Here is a 13,800-nt window from a genome sequence, read left to right on the forward strand (position 1 = left end):
TTCGAACATTGACACATATCTGAAACTTGTTGGAGAGTAATTTCTTTTAATAGGTCCCTCCCCTTTTTCTAACCAACATCCTGCCCACGTAAAAGGGTATGATTCACTTGCTCCTTTTTAGTTTAAACCCCCAGCACCTAAACAAATAACCAATTTTAATCCTCTAATTGCATGTAAGAACTCGTCATCTAAAAAGTGCTTTATCGATTTTTTTGAAATCATAAAAAATGAAAAATAAAAGACGGGTGAATCAAAGACATTTTTTAATCTTTGAAGCGCCTGCATGTTTCAATCTAAGGAATAGTTCTCCCGCAATTTGTAAAATAAGATTTTGTAAGAAAGGAGTCTAACGATTTGGAATGTACTTCAGCGCAGGTGGTGTAGGGACCGAAATCCCAGAGGATTTTTATTTTCTTCCTCAAAAATATTAGAAGACGGAATCTGCAACGCGCGAGTAAAAAAAAGTACAGTGGCCTAACCTTTGTTATCCTTTATTTGTGATTGTATGTACTGTTATTTGGGGGGTTTGAGTGGAACCAAGCTAGCTGCCAGGCTAGCTCACCGGCAGCTAGCAGACGACACTGTGTAGCATTTTGCACGCGCTTTGTTTGCAATCCATTGCAATTATTGCAGACACGTCCCGCTGTTTAATTTCCAGCTGGTCAAATAACTGCACTCGAGGAATCTTTAAATGATGTTCGATTTTCATATTTACCTGAACTTTGTCCAATAATACAAAGAGATCTCCACACACGGGAGAACACGACCGATGGCTGTTTTATATCAAGCATACCGCTTGCACAAAATAGCCGTCAACTTTTACGTCAGCGCAAAAATTCCCACAATACATAGGTAAAAACAGGTGGGAACTATAAACAGTAACTATTCAATGAACAGAACATTTTCACGGACGACATTTGGAATGTGGACAACTCGTCTTCAGTTGTCAAACTTTTACCTCCTCGTTTTGCTGTCACGAATGAAGACTGAAACAGCACAACAGCCTGGCATTGAATGCATTGCTGTGAGTGGACAATAAAGCAGACATTTTGTGCGTTCCTTTGAGCTGTGAAATTGCTGGAATTCTGGTGAAGAAAAGGTAAGCAATGTGTTGCATATATTTCTGAGTTTCTAAACTTTCATTAACGCTACAGAAACCAATGTATACACACAGACACGCGGGCCATATCACGGACAACATGCATGTGAAATCTTAAAACCTGACCATACCTAACTGTGTTATTATTACAATAGTTTGGCCTGACTTTGGAGGTTAATGGCAATTTTGATATGTTTTATGAATGTATCATAACTTTAAAAAATATGACCACAAAACATGTTTTCGTGTAACAGACGTTAGCAATACTTTCCGGCATTCCGTTTTTGATCAAAATTTGATGTAGGCCTAAACAAACCTCGTCCACAGACCAAAAACATCACTGACATTATCTGACAGCTATTTTATTTTTAAAGAGGGTAACAGGGACACAAATTTCACCATGATTAAGAAGAATAATCATAGAAGAAATGTTGTACAGTAGATTGTTCAGTGAAGTAGGTGACAATTTGTATACGATTGAGAAAACATTGTTGTTGTCATGTCATGCTCTCTTTTTCCAAAGACTCGGTGTTTAACCCCTTAACTCTCGTCTTTATATCGTCTGAATGAACTGCATGCTTTTACCCACCACTTTAATTAATTAAAACACCGCATGTCACAACCAAGAGCTTCATTGAAGCTGGGACAGTGAGAGAGAAAAGTTGTAAATCGATGGTATTTAAACACAACAATCAGCTGTGCACAGAATTAAAAACCACACCACTATAAAACAGTATAGCGCCCTCAGTTGATATTATTTTTAGCACACGCTTCATCAATTAGGTACATGAGCCAAATTGAGTTTTCGTAATGATGTAAAACAGTATGATGTAAACATTTTGGTGAAATCATGAGTATAATTTTGCAATTGGAGTAATGGAGAAGAGGTGAGCCGAAATAGCTTCCAATATAAACGATAGGGGAGTTTCGTCCAAATATTAGTCCATTATGATGCCTCCATTTACTAATTGTGATATTAAGATAGATGTTGGAGCCAGTCTGTCCATCTTTAAGGCTATCAAGTTCCCCCAGGGCTTCTTGTAAGGAGCTTATTACTTCTCCTCGTTGATAAATTCAGATGCAGGAGAGAGAAAAAAGGCACTTGGAATCAGGGCTGGACAAGAGCCGGTTAACGTTTCATATTTCAGTCCTTGATTTCCGTTCTGTCGGACCGTTCCGGCAGGTCGACCGCGGTCATAACATCAAAAGGACGGCCGGAGTAATGGCGTGACCGGGGCGTGGATGACTTTTCGAATACAAAATAAACACAAAACAAGCTTAGTCACACATGTCTTTTGGCTTGATACCTTTGTTTTATTTACACTATTTATTTCACCTGATACAGATATATTTCAAATGGATACCTACATTGATAATAATGACAGATTAACATGCAAAACATATCCACCCAAATGGGGCCCTAAAGGCACTTACAAGAAGAAAGGTAATTTCAAAATGCGTGTCATAATTGATTTTCAGTTTGGTCTTTAAATTATCAACAACCCGCCAGTCTTCACTGAGTTTTTTTTCACAAGCTCGATCACATGATCGTCCTTTTGAAGTGAATGATTAACACAAAATTAATATCTGGTGACAAAAACAACACTTCGATCGCGGTTTCTTTGAAATGTTTTCCCTTGCCTCACACCGACCTCCGTTCTCAGTCCCTACCGCAATTCTCATGTCCTCTCCTCTCTCCAGCCGTCGACCCGAGTCCCGAGCGATTCGCAGCCCTGACCCGGGACGGTACTCACCTCACCAAGAGACCCGTCACATACACAGTTACTATTAATATCATTGTCCAGTCAAATACTTGTTCCGATCAATTCTTTTTAGAAACAGCTGTTTCTTATGTCCCCTGCTACGAAACATTGTTGAAAAAATGTTCTCCCCCGTGTTCCTATTCATTTATTTGTAATGATGGGCTTTAGAGGATGTGTATCGACTCATAGGAAAAATACCAACCTTTAGTTGCATCAATGGAATTCCAGCAGACAAAATACTACAAAATCCGTTTCTGTAAATCAAAGGTATGTAGGGATAAGTGACTCAACAAAATGCTCTTGTCTGGCTACTGTTTGGTGCTCAACCAATAATGTGTCAAGTGCATACTAGCAAACCTTTGAAAATGTGTGTTCACAGCAGGTTTTTTGTGTAAATGAGTACAGATGAAGACCGCACGCTCCGCAACAATTATGGGGTGTTTTTCTTCTCCCCTTTTCTCTATTGTTTTTGGGGTCTAGATTAATGTAACCAATACATCGAAAACAAATTTTACGAATGATCTGAAGTTTTCTAGCGAGTCGTACTTTAAAGGCAGCGGACACTATTGGAAAAGAAGTAATTTTCCACGAATTTGACTTCGAGACCTCAAGTTTAGAATTTGAGGTCTCGAAATCAAGCATCTAATAACAGCACACAACTTCGTGTGACCAGGGTGTTTTTTCTTTCACTACTATCTCGCAACCTCAACGAGTTATTGAGCTCAAATTTTCACAGGCTCGTTATTTTTTACACATGTTGAGATACACCAAGTGGTCTTTGAGAATTACCAATAGTGTCCACTGTCTTTAAAACACTTCTACAATGCAAAATATTAATAAATTATATAAATAAATAAATTCAACTCGCCGATGTAATCAACAATCGATTGTACCATTACGCATTTTTGTTCCCCCCCCCCATCTGCTCATGGAAAAACAAACTATTAAAAATTGGAAATAATTCAAACAAAAACCAGACGAACCATCATTTTTTTTTACCACTTGGACAGAGTTCAAATCAAATTGAAAAATACTTGGTGATCACACCTCACACCCCCAGTGAAATTCCCCACTGACTTGGCTCTGTAAGTTCGGTCTCCAATAGTGGAGAAATTTAGGCTAAAATGTCACCCACACGACAGCTAAGCTTTACAAAATATCCCCAACAAGCTTTAACATACTGCTGCGGTTTATAAGAATGACATGCCTGGGATTCAAGTTGCCATTGACATAATTTCTTTCGGAATCCGCCGGCCACGGTGTTGAGTTTCCTGCTTGATCACGGCACTCCTGAGGGGAAATGTGCGTTGTCCTTTAAAGTTGTAATAAAGGCAGTGGACACTATTGGCAATTACTCAAAATAATTATTGGCATAAAACCTTTCTTGGTGACGAGTAATGGGTAGAGGTTGATGGTATAAACATTTTGAGAAACAGCTCCCTCTGAAGTGAAGTAGTTTTCGAGAAAGAAGTAATTTTCCACGAATTTGATTTCGAGACCTCAAGTTTAGAACTTGAGGTCTCGAAATCAAGCATCAGAAAGCACACAACTTCGTGTGACAAGGGTGTTTTTTCTTTCATTATTATCTCGCAACTTCTACAACCGATTGAGCTCAATTTCACAGGTTGGTATTTTATGCATATGTTGAGATACACCAAGTGAGAAGACTGTTCTTTGACAATTACCAAAGGTGTCCACTGTCTTTAAAGTTATGTTACTAAAGGGATTTAAGTTAATGTGTAACAGTCGCTTTGAGAAAGCAGTTGCATTTCAGAAAATAACACTCAAATACTAACTCATTCTCTCTATTGTTTGGCATGAAGCGAAATATATATATTGTTATTAAAACATAGTAAAAAGCTAGTTGTAAACCACAAGGGAAACAACTGGGCAAAATTAAAAATATTTTGGGTTCAACAAAGAAAAAACGGACGGGACTTGATCCTGCGACCTCCGGATTAACTAGCCAGCCGTCGATTTCGCCAAACTCTTCCTAACTTATGATTAATCTTAGGACTTGGGACGAGTAAAGTTCCGTATCCAAATACGTAGGACGCATTGAACCCATCCGAAGTTCGGACGGGTTACTCGTCCTAGTTCGAGATAGGATTAATCCTAGCGTTTCGTGTAATCGGCTGCAGGGATCACACCCAAAGTTGACGACACAACATCGGGAAGCGACAGCAGAGGGATCAGCCTAACCCTCCGGAGGGATCCTCCTATGAGTGTTCCGGGGAAGGAGGGGTGAAGGAGGGTTGCGACAGTGAGTCACTGTGTACCCCAGCAGCAGTTATTTTCCAAGTTGAATCTTTGATGTGAAACGCAACGGAATGGGTTTATTTATGGGAGGTGAATTGTTTAGAGAGTTTTTCACTAATTATTGGATTGCTGAGACAACTACAGACACGTGCTTCCCTTGAGGATCTTCAAGGGGGAGGAACTTTTTATTTCAAATATCAGGTTGTATCGTAAACTTTGTTCCGAACAAAATGAATAATAAATTGGACCTGAACCAGGAACCACAGAGGTAGGGAAATATAAGGGCTGGACTGTCAAGCATAGAGCGTCTGGTTCAAGTCCCGCTCAAGTCAATTTCTTTTTGTTCAACCCTAAATTCAAAACACAAATCAGTGTAAACCACGTTACCATTTTGTTTCAGTCTCGTCGTTGACTTCAAGCAATAATCGTCTTCCTTTGAAGCAATTAACATTCACTTCAACCCTCCCATGTGTCACTTCATGACGGGACTCTCAATCTTATTTCTGTTTTGTTTAGTAATCACAACATGTGTTTCATTTTGTATACTAAAACCTTTTTTTTTTTAATGAAATATGATCTGCACTTATTCAAACGAATCGTAATACTGAAGTAGGTAGGCGCCAAGGAACTTGAATTACGAGTTGAACTCAGGGAGTAAATTGGCGCAACGTATGAAGTGACAAACGCTGTTACACTCCAGTCACTATTCCATACACAGAAAACGGCTTTCCGTAATGACAGATTTGTTGTTGGCGTTTCTGTTCTTTAATTAAAAGGAATGATGTGATTATTGTCTCTGTGGGGTGGACCTGAAGCGGGGGGGGGGGGGGGGGTAGGTATATTGGGTTTGTGTGGGTGTGTCTGTGTGGGGGATGGCGGGGAGGGGTAGGGTAGAACGAATGCACCCATCGTAGTTCGACCGTTTTAGTTTTCTTTCGTAAATCAATCAAACGAGGCTGGAGAGAGGTTGAGTTCAAAGTCATGTACCCCCACCCCCCCCCCCCCGTTTTGCACATTACAAGATTTCGTTAATTTATTGCATGCCATATGGTGCTTACAAGGCTATAAGTACGGACAATGGTAACTTTGTTGGCCAAACAACAACCAAACACACTGACAAAAATCCCACAACCTATCTTAACCTCCGCCACCAATACACTTTCTTACCCTCGGCCTGTGGGGTCTCTGCATTTTTTTGTATTCTTAATAAGACACTTGCCCAAGCAGGTAGACTTGTGGAAGAGAACCTTCTATAAAATGCAGTTCGGTTTGATCAAGCTAATTACTTCTAAAATTGCAATGGTGTGTGATATTTTGTTTCAGGCCATCTACCCAATGAGTAGACGTGAATTACAAATTATTTAATCAGTGAATCCTCACGGTGTATCCTCAGTGAATTTAGTTAGTGGGACTCAAGTGTGAGACGGTAACGTGTTATCAGCATCATGGCAGCGTGAACGTACGGTGGCGCTCTGTGTTGGACAGCACGCAGAGGTTTGCTACAGAGACATTTTCAGCATATTCAGTGTGGGGTAAGTCCTTCAACTTTTTACATTAAATCATTCTGAAATAATGGGCTGGATTTTCATCTTTTCTATTTTCTCAGTCCTCCATGATTAGGGCAAGCCCATTTTCATTTTGTAACATATAGTTCCAGGCCTGCACCAATTTGACTTTATAACAGCGTCTGATGGCCATTGTTTTTAAGGAGTGAAATTTGATCACTTTTGCAAAGCAGAGGCAAGATTAGAGGGGAAGCTCAGATGCTGACTCAGTCTTGTTGTGCCTTCGCCCCCGGATAAAATAAAACATGTTTGCTTTTAATCTTTCGTCGCATGATCTGTCTGACGGTGGGATTTCCAATGTTGGACTCCTGCTATGTCAACGTTGTCTAAATGTACGCTCACGTTTAACGATTTGTATATGGCGCGCGAGTGAATCACCCATGCAACAGAAGGAGGTCCGCCATGGATCACCGTCTGCAAACACAACATAGACCAATGTCACTCGCAGATGTACCACCAGCTGCGACAGAAACGTCATCAATATATCCTTATACTACATGGGATTTGTCTATTAAATATTGACTTAACGGGGAAAGAGCTTTTGGCGCTGCTGCGTACGGTAGCCGTGGAGCTTGTGTTCACCTCGGAGTTTGAAGCCTTTGTTTACCTTTAAAATGCAATTTCAAGACGCAAATGTGAAATTTGCTACTTTTTAAAATCGTGCAAACAAAATGAAAAAATCAAACTAGACTGAAGGGATCTTGTCATCACTGGATAAAATATTGATATAAATCTGCTCTTAATTACCCATGGATTGGTCAGTGATGGTTTAGGTCTACACGCCACAAGACTGTTTGTGGTTATGTTGGTTTCGAGCCCCTATGACTCATAACCACATGTAACAAGAAGTACTGGTCCACACCAAGTGAAATGTACTGAGGTCAAACCTTTGCTGGTGGATTCGAACCCCCCCCCCCCCCAAAAAAAAAAAAAAAAAAAAAAAAAAAAAAAAACCAAAGTCACATACCAAAGAGGTATATGTCGTCGGATTAGGTGATCACATCATGGTGGACTCGAACCCCTATTTCTCCAATCACGCGTGATGAGAAGTTCTAGTTCATCCACACACTCACTGAGTGTACTGGGTTCGTATCCCTCTGATGGTGGTGGTGGTGGACTCACCCCCCTCCCCCAACCTTTCCAAACCAAAGTCACATACCAAAGAAATATAATGTCGTCGGATTGTATGTGATCATGGTGGATTTGAACCCCCGATTGCTTCCAATCACCCATTATGAGAAGTTCTAGTCTACACTCAGTGGATTGTACCGGGTTAACGCCCATCTGGTGGTGGAGGTGGACCGACCCCCCCCCCCCCCCCCCATCCCTCCAATTCCAACCAACAGTGGTCTCGTTCCAAAGAGGATGTCGTCGGAATGCATGTGATCACAATAATGTCGGACTGCTCACAATTAACCCGTTACGAGAGAGAAGAAGTTCTAGTCCACACACATCTGAGTGTTACTGGGTTCACATCTCTCTGATGGTGGTCTCAAACCTCAAACCCAAGGTCACATACCAAAGAGATATCTCATATCGTAGGTCTAAGCACTTTACGAATTTCCCCAAGGCTAGTTTAAATTCATCCCCATAAAAAGATAATATATACTCGTTATCCACCATAATAAACTCACCAGCGTAAAAGACGCAATGTTCAGTCGAGCAAGTCAAATCTGGCTTCTTTTCATTGCAGTACAATGGCACGACCTTGAGTTCAGCTGTAGCACGCATAATAACGCAGTATTTAATGAGTAGAAATAGTAGAAATCAGTAATATCAGCGATACATATATAGATATATTATATATATAGAGTCGGTCCGAGACCAAAGCTTGTCAATTAAATGATTCCACATGCAGGTGTAATAACGGCTTTCGTCGGCACACAATCAAACACGAAACAAAATTACCCTCTAATTGATTCTAATAAGTAGAAATTAAAACCGAAAAAGCTCCGCATCGCCAGCGAAGCAGTGAAGATGTTTTGATAATTAAATAATTAGATTGCCTGTGAGTTCATTTGCTTTGTAATTAGCTCTCACCTACGCGGAAGGGTCACACTTGGACGGAGAGGCATTAGCAGGGCCATTAGTGACTGGTGATTCGAAGAAGATGAGAGATTCAACCCTTTATGTTGTCACTGTCCAGTTAGTCTTGTTTCGGGACGTTACTGTCCGTGATTTGTAATTTACTTAATCATTGTTTGAGTATAGGACATCACCCCTAAATTACTATCAGTGTGCGAGGCGAATCAAAGAGCAAACCCAATAGTGCCGCGTGTAATGTTTTATTCGTTAAGTTTTGTTGTTTTTCTTACACTCGTTAATACATACAACAACAAAAACACATGGCAAACTTGGGAATGACTTCAACTGAAAAGGCTGGTCAGCTAGTTGTATAGATCGGTGACTGCTTTAAGTCATGTGATATTTGAAAGGGAAAGTAACTCCAATGCACCCATACAACGTTTAATACACCAATACATAATTTTATATTTTGTCTAGTAGCATGCTGCTCGGCTGTTTCCTAATTCGAATACGTGCCCACTGACTTGTGAGACCTATAAACGGTTCATTCATACCAAATACGAACAAATAAATCAAATTTCCCGTATAATATTAAACCAAACCTGGCTACACATCGAATTCCTATTGATAATAGAAGACTATAATGATATGTAAGATTTACATTTTGTTACCAGGTTGCTACTGATTGCATTGTTGGTTAAACAACCAAAGACAATGTCATTATGTTTGCACACACTCCAGCATAATGGACTTAAAGGGTTCCAAATAGCGCTCTTATAGCACTCTAAATGATGATATGACTATTGGGGCAAAATAATGCACACTCGATAATTTGATTTTCGAAAAAACAAAATGCACTCAAACAAGGAGCTGAGTGATTTACAAAGTGATTTGTGCATGCAGGTCAGCTGGAAATGAAAAGGCTTTGTATATTTTACCCTTTTCTTTTTTTAATACTTGCTATATTTTACTTCCAGAAGCATTCTGTAAAAATTTAATTACACTGAGAATGCACACTCTGCAAGGACAGTTCAAGCTTAAATTTTTCCCTGTTCTTTCACTTTCTGTATAGGCTTAATGTACTTTAAACCTTGCTTTGAGATCTTTTTTTCGGCAATAGTTAGACGTGGTTTTGTATTGTGCTTAACATTTGCTTCGGGCATTTTTCGCATTGGAGGAGGCATATGTTCGTTGGCATCGTCTGATGGTTTTAAAGGAAGAACAAAATTGTAAAGATTATCATTGAATTTTTCCTGGATTCAAATGGAATTCTTGGCACTTCAATTGAATTGTACAAATGCAAACCATTACCCCTTTTTACTTGTGTTTGTAAGTACTTTAAAACGTTATGCGTTCTGTCTTGTATAGTTGCTCTTCGTTTCTAATTCGTTATTTTGTACTGATGTCGAGGAAGCAAAAGTACATCACCTACAGGCTACATGGGTTGAAGTTAATCTTTCTCAGACAGGACATACAATTATTGCCCTACGTTCCACTAAACAATTGGTTCTCTCATCCTAATTGTCCATTTCGCATCCATCAATTCTGACATCAATAAACATTTCCCGCCAAATGATGCATCGCGCTGTCCACTTTCCCGCGTGTCCTAGTGGCGAGGCTACACCATTATCGCATAGCTCCACGGGGATTCAACCTTAGTATTTCACCACGTGATCACGTATTCGCATAAGGTATAGATCATCCAGTCGCTAATTTGACAACTTGTTTAAAGTTTTCTCCTTTAATTTCTCTCATTCCGCATGCATCACCTCATGGACATGTCAGTTAAGTTAACAAGAAGAGACATCACTGTATGAAAAACGTCCACAACAAATTTGTTTTCCTTGAATCCTCGAAGCCTGCCTTCATAATAATTGATCTTCGTGAAGATAGTTTTATTAGATTCATGTTGACTTTCAAGACCATCTATTTCTTACACCCCTTTACGTCTAGATATGTTAACTAGAACCTGAGAAAAGAGTTAACCAAACCGAAAGTGTCTGAAATGCTGTATTACCTATAAGCGATGTTTTAACTAAGAATTATCTAATCCGAAACAGTGTGTCTAATATACTCTCTTAACATGAAAGATGGAACAGGGTGACCGAGCTCCATACAAGAAATCCTAATAGAGACAACAGACACACACCTCTTGGACGACCGTTTGTAAAGCTGGTATTTAAGCCTGTGAGAATTATTGTAAGACGGTGTTCCTTTAAATGGTTAACACGGGAGTGAAGTGGTGCTAAGATTTGAACTTTGCATTTTGCATTTTGTTTCGTGCATGCATCTTCAACGTCAATATAGTTCTGTAATTTGTCAGGTTTTGTACCGATTTGAGGATTTTACCATTGACCTTCCTTGGCCTTCAGGTTTCGTTGAAAGAGGTGAACTCGCCATACTACTACTGATAAAAGACTTGTCTCTTGTTTTGATCAATTGTATAGATTTGACTGCAGCGTAGTGGTGATGTAAAGCCTTTGAAACCTCTGACTATCCGATAAGCTTCATCTATCTCCTGCGCAATTTCTATGTAATTTTATGGAACTTGCATTCTCGTCGCAAGTCTGCAATTTCATTTTGGATTGAGCACAAGCTTTGTTTTGCTTTAAGTTAGTTAAGCATTTAGCCAGAGTAACCATAACGACGATCGTATATATAACGTTATTATAACCACACACTGATTATGTCATAATAATAAAATTTTGTATTCATACCAAATTTGAATATTTTATTGTGATATACTTAAATAATTTGAACATATTTTTTGATTCAACTATCCGTGTATAACATTGGAAATAAGAGTGCACAGACACTGAGATATTACTTTGAAAAACCTAATCACTCTTTCTGTTTCGACTGAAAAGAAAATGCAGGAGATGAAATGTCTGCAATCTTAGATTTGTTCCTAGTATAGACCCAGTGGATCAGTCTTGAGACCTGCCACTTGCGTCTTGTGGAATTTCTTATGATTGAGCTTTTGGATACCCGACACCCGGCGGTCTTGACTTGCTAGGGTTATTTCTACCGGGTAGTTCATCAGCTGTCTACGCTATAAGAAGAATAACTCGTTGTTTCAATATTAATTCGGAAAGCCATTACAGTTGTACCCTTTATAAAGGTTGAATCAGTGAACACTGATGTGAAATCCATTAAGTTTAAAAATAAAGAAGATAATTCAGTGAAGTCTTTACAAAGATGAGATTAAACTTTAAATGATTTCGGGTCAGAATTGAACCGAAATAGGGTCCCGGGTGGCCTGACTTATTGGCGACCCCTTTAATACTGGGTTAAATTAACACATAATCCGAGCTAAACCTTAACCACTCCCGAGGTCAACCTGACCCGTAAATGGATCAGGGCCCATCGGAACCGAAGAGGCGTCCCGGAGTCCGTGTCAAAATGTGACCGTTTTTTTCAAAGTGTGAGAACCTCGTAAAAGCTTAGTTCCTTTTGATGTTGCTCTAAATGCATGGAAGTCTTGGAATGTAACGAAACACGAGAGTTATAAAGATTAACTCGTATAGGATGAGAGCGTCTAAAGAAACTGAACTTGAGAACAATTTAAGGTTGTTACCCAACTTGGATAGTATCTGGGGTCGATTTCACAAAGAGTTAGGACTAGTCCTAAGTTAGGACGAGTAACTGGTCCTAACTCTTTGTGAAACCCACCACAGACCAACTATGTTGAACACCTCGGTAACTTGGTATCTCCATTTATATGAAATGCTATTATTATTGGCATGGACACAGATCTGACTTGGTATCTGAAAAGCGACACTGCTCTCCAGTGTGCAAACTACTGGAGGGATAGCATTAATTTGAGCATCATGGACACAAGAAGAAGAAGAAGATCTGAAAACAAACTATTTCGTTTTGATTGGGGGATTGGTTTATATTTGATCAGCAATTCTGATTGGATGATTGAGACATCAATTACTGGATGAGCCTCTGCTCTCTGGCGTCTGCTCGCTAGCGGGCAAATTGAAGTTCAGCAATCAAATATTGAAATACCATTTTCCATCTGACTTCACAGTATGCTTTTCCTCATACGCCATTACTTTAAAGTTGTTCAATAACCGAGGCTTATGTTTCACCGAGGCTCTTTAAATGCTAGTATATGACAACGGAGGTTTTTTGTTGGTGTGTACATTACCTGACCTTGAAATTCAGCGTCCCTTTGTCAACCGACGAGCCTTTTGTTATGACACATACAACCAACAATCACCTTCCTACTACTGAAAGTGTCACAGAATCTTAAGCCAACACCGTGAGTACACCGTTACTCAGCGTTGAGCAAATACCTGCTCACTTTTACTTGTTCATTTTCCAGTGGACGATTGTGCGGGGTCCAGACTAACAACGCCAACGTTAGAAGGACTCGGCCGACATTAAACCCCATGAACCAACAAGTTTTTACATGGGACGGGGGTAGGGTTTCAGTCGGATCGTGTCGTCCACGGCGAGGACTGATTGATCGCCGTGTATCACGGGCGAGATGCTTGACAAATTGGAAACGAGATCTCGGTTGTTGTGTAATGAATTCAGTCTGTGTTTTTAATGCGTGTGGAACTCTTTGTCCAGATACCGTGTATAAGACGGGGGGACCTTCCCAACCATTCGGACGCCTTTTCTTTCCCGCTGGACGGGAAACAGAACATGGAGCTAAGATTTGAAAATGGGGTTGAGCAAACATTGGCCCCTTTAAAACACACCCCCTTAATGTATTTTTAACACTTATCGTCAAAAGTCTTGAGATTTAAGATACGACCATCAAAATCGTGTTTACTGTACGGTTAATTTGGTTTATTGCCTGAGAAATCGAGTCTCTATCAAGTTAAAGGGAATGTCTGTCAAAAGAATAATAAGCAAAGTCCATTATTTCATCTCATCGAAGTGTCCTCAAAATGTTTACCTCTATTCGTAAGTTATTGTGTGGATGTGATCTTATAGATCATGTTTATTTTACCATATGGAGTACAGACATTGTGGCATTAAAGATGCTATGTCAGATTTTTTGCCCCAAACATTAAAAAATAGATTTTTTTTAGTGAATGGTATTTCAAAGAGTATCACCAGCTCTAACGAA

The sequence above is a fragment of the Asterias amurensis genome, chromosome 21 (genome assembly GCF_032118995.1).
Source record: "Asterias amurensis chromosome 21, ASM3211899v1".
Taxonomy (NCBI): Eukaryota; Metazoa; Echinodermata; class Asteroidea; order Forcipulatida; family Asteriidae; genus Asterias; species Asterias amurensis.